Genomic DNA, 7,863 nt, shown 5'->3' with positions numbered 1-7,863 from the left:
CTCCCGTCTCTTCTGGCACTGGCTCGGACTTGTCGGGCCAGCCGGTGTTTAAGGTCACCCTTGCCATCATAGCCCATAAGGAACCTGCTCTAACTCCCTCTGGTTCGGTTCCTACATGGTTAAATCGGGTCAACCGTAAAGTCAGACCGGGTTTAAGAAGTAGGGTATTACACCCATCCTCAGGAGGTTACCCCTGTCGAACCTATCAGCCGGAGTCTTCCCCTCCTCGCCGCTCAGGTCCACCCCGAAGAACTCAAAGATCCTAGTGAGGATCCTGCCATAGGGGAATTCTCCATCCTCAGGGTGGGAAGTGTGGTGCTCCATCGTCTTGAGGATGATATAGGGCAGGCACAAGTGCTCGACACCTCCCTCTACGGCCGTGAAGATGCAGAAAGTGATGAAGGCCACCATGAACCCACCTGGTTCCGGTGACCTCCTCTGGGGAGCAGGTTGAACTGGACCAAACGGGAAAATAAGCGAACCTCAGGGTGGAAGGATGTCTCGGACTCCGGACGAGTGCTGCTGCCGCAGATGGTCTCGTAGATGAAGTCCGGCATCTCCAAGCTCATGAATGGTCCCATAGGCTTACTCTTGGGAGGACTGTAGTATCAATGCCCAGCTGCCGATATGCCCAAGATGCTGGCCAAGGTATCCACAGTCAGCTGGATGTCAACCCCCTTCACCAAGCTGACTATGGTGTACTCCCCGTATGGATGAGACACCTCCAAGTTGTAGTAGAACCGACGGACTAGCTGCTCGTAGCATGGATGGTCTACATGGAGGATATACTCCCAGCCCAGTGCTGAGAACCTCTCCTGAAGCTGAGCCTTGTAGAAGTCGTTGACTACCACGGTCTTCTCCATCATCACCGACCTCTTCAGGAAAATCGGCCAGTTGGCAGCTGCTTTGCACTATGGAAGAGCTCCTCATCATAGTCTGTAGCGTCAGACCGGGCAGGTCTGGGTCTCCCTGTGCGGGGGGCTGAAGAGCTGGTTTCCGCACTCTTCCGCTTAGAAGCGGTAGTCTTACGTCGAACGCCAGAGGAAGAGGGTCCTTTGCCGGTGCGAGAAGACATCCTGGCAAGAAGAAAGAGGAAAGCAGAGTGAGTAAAGAAAGGAAAAATGACAGCAGTAAAGGGGAGCCCCAAAACCCAAATTCTCGCAAAAAAATAAAAATGGAAAAGGCGACAAGCTAGGAATGATAGGGAACTTATAGACATAATGCACGGTAAGTGACAAAGGGGAGAAATGAGACATGAGAGGATTCGATTCCAATGCGCAAATTCATTCACAATGGAGTAAAACTTGAAATCATAGGTCTAAGACGAAATTCCATGGTAGCAGGATCATGAATGTACAAAAACATACCCAAATAGACTATGGAGGTCCACAAATACCAAGCATGTGATGAAAATCAAGGAATCCCAATACAAAAGAGGGGTTTTTCATGGGAAGACATGGGGATTCCAAGCAAAGAGACATTTCACGAATTTTATAGCATGTTAAGCACAAAGCAAGTGTAATGCATCACAAATGAATCATTAATTGGAGAAAAAGAGCGAGAATTGAAGAAATCCCCAAATTGGGAAAACTAGGGCACGATTTGGGGTTTTTCTCCAAATGAGGAGATAAAATCCTAATAAACTACAAATGACCACAAGAGAAACATCACAATCACATGGCAATACTATTCTATGGAGAGAAGTATGGAGAGAAAGCCTAGATTAAAGCCTACACATGGATTTACCCCCCAAGTGAAAATTCTGAGAACAAGGAGAAGGAAAACTTACTTGGAAGTGAGAGATGTGAATCTTCTCAAAAAGCGCCGAGTTGGTGAGTAGAGTCGCGAGTGGAAGCGCCGAGGAGACCTCCAAGATCGCCCAAGGAAGTGAGGGAGAGAGAGAAAGAGGAAGGGAAGGAAGTGAGACAATACAGGGCCTGTAGGGCCCTGTTCACGATTTTTACTTGGCCAAGACCGGCGGGCCCAACCGGTGGGCCCCTACCCGCCGGTGCAGCCCACCGGTTGTGTAAACTTGGGAAATTTTGAAATTTTTTTATATTATTAACATGTTTATATTGATTATTATTATTATTATTATTATTCCTATGTTAATGTGTTATGGTCAAGTGGGACCATTGACATATCTATTGGGGCATTGGCTCTGTATCTTGGAATTAAGTTGCGGTTAATTGCAGACTATCATACACTACAACACCTTATGTGATGGCATATAATTGTGTGCCGAAATCAATTCTATAGTGTTTAACCAATATGGTGTGTGATATGTTCCAGGTACAGGGATACGATGGTACGTACTAGATCTGGTAGCAATGCCCAAGGTACATCACAGGGTCCTCGTCTGGTCGGTCGACCACTGAATCCCAGGAGGTCCCGCTTTGTGGGGGCAAACCTCACCTCCACCACCTCCAGAGACCCTTGGTCAGGGTGGGGCACATAGGGACCCACCTATGACTACACTCCTGGACCCTCCACCAGTTATCACTCCGGGAGATGTGGCTACCATAATTCAGTAGTCACAACAGGCTTTTTAGCAACAAATGCTTAAGCAACAGCAAGCATTTATGACTGCTATTCAGCAACAATTGGACTTTTCTCAATCGGGTCAACCTCCCCGGGTACTCACTCCACAGGACCCGCCTATAGGGTCGGGAACGGGACCACAAGTGGGGGGTACACCTCCAATTCCACCATTCGGTATTCCTTAGTATGGGGTGCCCCCTCCATACTCTTACTATCCGGCTTATGCTCCTAACTTCCCACCGACGAATAATACGTCAAAGGTAGTGGAGTCATTCAAGAGGAACTTACCACCTGTATTCTCTAAGGTGGGGAGTGATCCTCTGGAACCGAACCAATGGATCCAAGAACTAGAGAAAATATTTGAGGTGCTTGAGTGCACGGACGCACAGAAACTCATTTGTGCTGGGTTGTAACTCAAGAAGGAGGAAAATTCTTGGTGGCAAGCCTCCAAGCCCATATTGTTGGCTGCCCATCCAGAACCCACTTGGGAACAGTTCAAGGAGTTGTTCTTGGATAACCATTATCCGCGCAGCTTTAGAGACTGCAAGGAGACTGAGTTTATGGCTTTAACTCAAGGAGGTAAGTCTGTCCTTGAGTACAAACAACAATTTGAGAGCTTGTTCCATTTTTCCCCAAGGCATATGAGGACAGTTGAAGAGAAGGCCGCGAGATTCCTAAAAGGCCTAAAAGTATCCATTGGGTCTGTACTTGAGGTCTTGGATTTGACTAACTATGGCTAGATTGTGCAGAAGGCCAAGACCATGGAGGATAAGAAAAGAGGGAGAACAGTCCCTCACCCCTGGACTGTGGAAGAGAACAAACCCATTTCCGGATATGGGAAACTCCTCCAAGGCATACCGCGGATGGTACAGTTTTGGGCCTATGTATAGGCAGCCCTATAGGCCATCGGGCTACCCTCCTAGACCAGCTGGTGGTTTGGGTTCCACATCTTTCCGCCTAAACACTGGTGCGGCACCTACAGCTCCAAGGCCACCTCGACCTCCATCTGCAATGGGTCAAGTGCAGAGGGGCCCCGCCCCAGTTCCGACATCTCAGATTCGTTGCTTCAACTGCCATTTATATAGGCATTATGTAAAAGACTGTCGGGTCAGACCAGCCTTGCCCTCCAGTCAGCCCTCTGCGTTCCGACCTCCCTTAACTAGGGGAAGTCAACCGCAGGGAAGGATGTATGCTCTATCAGCCAAGGAAGCTGAGGCCAGTACAAAAATAGTAACAGGTACATTTTAAATTAAGAAATCCATTATGATTAATATTGATGACCTGCTGAAATTATATGCATTGTTACACTAGGTATCCTACGCATATCAGGCATACCAACCTATGTTTTATTCGATTCAGGAGCTACACATTCATTCGCATCTAAGAGATTTGTCGAAAAACTTGGGATGTCACCCAGGATCCTGGATCACGGAATGATTGTTAGGATGCCTACGGGTAAAGTTACACAGCTGAAGGAGGTGTATGGGCCGTGCCCAGTGGAGATTAGTGGGAAGAATTTTGAGGCACAACTCATTAAGTTCAATATGTAGAATTTTGATGTTATACTGGGTATGGATTGGTTGTCGGCTCATCGAGCTAATGTGATGTGTGCTGAAAAGCTGATTAAGGTGACAGATGACGAAGGGAAAGAATTGGTATACCGAGCAGATAAAATGAAACGGGTCCTTGTCTCCGCTCTTCAAGTTGTAAAATTGCTAGAAAATGGATGTCAGGGTTACATAGCATCGGTACTTGATGTTAATGCAAGGATTACACCTCTAGAAGAGGTAAAGGTGGTTAAAGAGTTTCCCGACGTTTTCCCAGATGATCTGGTGCATTTACCACCTGATAGAGAGTTGGAGTTTGCTATAGATTTGACTCCTGGAGCAGCTCCAGTATCTAAGGCTCCATACAGGATGGCACTAGCTGAATTGAAGGAGTTGCAGATGCAGTTGCAGGAATTATTGGAAAAGGGGTTTATTCGCCCAAGTGTTTCACCTTGGGGTGCCCCAGTGTTGTTTGTTAAGAAGAAAGATGGCAGCTTGCGTATGTGCATCGATTACCGGGAATTAAATAAGCTAACCATTAAGAACCGGTATCCATTGCCACGCATTGATGATCTATTTGACCAGTTGCAGGGAGCCAGGGTATTTTCAAAGATAAACCTTCGATCAGGCTATTATCAACTCAAGATAAAGAGCAGCGACATACCCAAGACAGCATTTAGGACTCGGTATGGTCACTATGAGTTCCTAGTGTTATCTTTTGGGTTAACCAATGCACCGGCAGCATTCATGGATTTAATGAATCGAGTATTTCATGATGTTCTCGATAAATGGGTAATTATTTGTATTGATGACATCTTAATCTACTCCAAGACAGAATAGGAGCACACTCAACATTTGAGAATGGTGTTATAGAGGTTGAGAGAACAACGATTGTTTGCCAAATATAGCAAATGTGAATTTTGGCTTGAGCAAGTTGGATTCCTGGGGCACGTAGTGTCTAAGGCCGGAATCGAGGTGGATCCTGATAAGGTGAAAGCAGTAGTAGAGTGGGAAAGCCCTAAAAATGTCACTGAAATTAGAAGCTTCTTGGGTTTGGCTGGATATTACCGGCGCTTCATTGAAAATTTTGCTCGAATCTCAGCACCAATGACTAAATTAACCAAAAAGGGTGTGAAATTCGACTGGGTAGAGGAATGTGAGAAGAGTTTCCAGGAATTGAAGAAGAGGTTGGTGTCAGCCCCTGTGTTGACCATCCCTGAAGGCACAGGTGGAATGACAGTCTACACTGATGCTTCCAAAGTTGGTTTGGGTTGCGTTCTCATGCAACGCGGTAAAGTAATAGCGTATGCATCCCGACAACTAAAGGAGTATGAGAAGAACTACCCCACTCATGTCTTAGAGCTAGCCGCAGTCATTTTTGCCCTTAAGATATGGCGACATTATTTGTATGGGGAGAAGTGTGAGATATACAGTGATCACAAAAGTCTGAAGTACTTCTTCACCCAGAAGGATTTGAACATGAGACAGAGGAGATGGCTTAAGCTCATGAAGGATTAAGACTGCGACATTTAGTATCATCCCGGAAAGGCAAATGTAGTGGCAGATGCGTTGAGTCGGAAGGCACAGACTGTGTCACTCTCATGCTTAGCAGTCAGCCCACCACTCGTGCAAGAGGCGATGCTAATGGATGAAGCCCTCTTGTATGAAGGAGCAACTTTAGAATTGGAACGTCAACCAAAAAACCTTAAATGGTTGACTGTATCCTTGACGGCTCTACAGGTGCATCCGGCTATTAGGCAAGAGGTAATAATGAAACAACCTTTGGATCCTGAATTGCAGCGGATCAGAGTTAAGGTTCAAGCTCAAACAATGAACGGCCCAGATTTTGTTCTAGCCAGTGATGGGGCATTGATGTTTTGAGGCAGACTGTGTGTACCCGATGATTTGGATATACAAGAGAAGATAGTGCAAGAAGCACATAGCTCCGAGTACTCACTTCACCCAGGAAGTACCAAGATGTACAAGGACCTCAAACAAAGTTACTGGTGGCCAAGAATGAAAGTCACAATAGCTTTGTATGTGGCGACCTGTCTCACATGCTAGAAAGTAAAAGCTGTGAGGCATCGACCTTATGGTACTCTTCAGCCACTCCCAGTACCAGAATGGAAGTGGGAGAGGATTACAATGGACTTCGTCACCGGACTACCATGTACACCTAAGGGAATGGACACGATATGGGTGATCGTTGATCGGCTTACCAAGACTGCTCATTTCATTCCCATCAAGACCAAATTCTCCATGGTCAAACTAGCACAACTTTACATAGACAACATAGTGCGCTTACATGGAGTGCCAGTGAGCATTGTTTCAGATAGGGACCCAAGGTTCACTTCCAGATTTTGGAAAAGCTTACAGCATACCTTGGGATTACAGCTAAATTTGAGTACGGATTTCCACCCACAGACTGATGGTCAGTCGGAGCGAACCATACAGATATTAGAGAACATGCTCAGGGCATGTACAATGGAGATGAGTGGCAGTTGGGAAGAATATATACCACTTATGGAGTTTTCCTATAACAACAGTTACCAAGCTACAATTGGGATGGCTCCGTATGAGGCATTATATGGCAGGAAGTGTAGAACTCCTTTGTATTGGGATGAGGTACGCGAACATCGAATGTTAGGACCTGAGATGATACAGATGACTTGTGACAAAGTCGACGTTATTCGAGAACGGATTAAAGCAGCTCAGTCCCATCAAAAGAGCTATTCAGACACCCACAGAAAAGACATTGAATTTCAACCAGGAGAAAAGGTATTTCTCAAGATCTCTCCTACTAAAGGGTTGCAAAGGTTTCACAGAAAGGGGAATTTGAGCCCAAGATACATTGGACCATTTGAGATCTTAGCCCGGGTTGGCTCAGTAGCCTACAGGCTTGCTCTGCCACCTTCACTCGGGGATGTTCATAACGTATTTCATGTATCCATGCTGAAGAGATACGTGCATGATCCATCTCATGTATTACCCGTGGAACCAGAGTACCTAGAAGCTGACATGACCTATATGGAGCAACCAGCTGAAATTTTGGACCGAAAGGTGAAAACCCTTCGCAACCGCTCCATTTCCTATGTAAAGGTGCGGTGGGCTAATCATTCACTTGAAGAAGCGTCTTGGGAGAAAGAGGATGAAATGCAAGCCAAGTACCCTCATCTTTTTGATCAACCAGGTACACAATTTCGAGGACGAAATTTTTCAGAAGGGGGGATAATGTAATACCCTACTTCTTAAACCTTGTCTGATTACACGGTTGAATTGGTTTAACTATGCAGGAACCGAAACGGAGAGAGTTAGAGCGGGCTCCTTATGGACTATGATGGCAAGGGTGACCTTAAACACCGGCTGGCCCGACAAGTCCGATCCAGTGCCAGAAGAGACGGGAGTACGCAAGCCGTGTACATGCACCTATTATAAGGCCATGTATGGATAAATCAGGTATTGTAGCCGTATATTAAGGTGTGTACGTATATTACATCGTATGCCAGGGGTGGGGTTCGCACCGAGGCCCGAACTCTGTCAAAATCCCAAGTTTGACCCTTAGGTGGGCGGACAGGTGGGCGCACCCACCCACCTGAGTGACCCATCCATGTGAACTATTTAGTTATTTAGGAAGTATATATATAGCATTTATGATTTTCTTTTCTTTTCATTTATGACACTCGTACGTTGGTGAGGACAGTTAAGAGGAGAGAGAAAAGAAAGGGAAGAAGAAGGGAAGAGAAGGAAGAGGAAGAAGAGAAGGATTTCAGTGGCG

The sequence above is a fragment of the Macadamia integrifolia genome, chromosome 9, assembly GCF_013358625.1.
Source record: "Macadamia integrifolia cultivar HAES 741 chromosome 9, SCU_Mint_v3, whole genome shotgun sequence".
NCBI classification, from domain to species: domain Eukaryota; kingdom Viridiplantae; phylum Streptophyta; class Magnoliopsida; order Proteales; family Proteaceae; genus Macadamia; species Macadamia integrifolia.
This window is presented reverse-complemented; position numbering follows the sequence as displayed.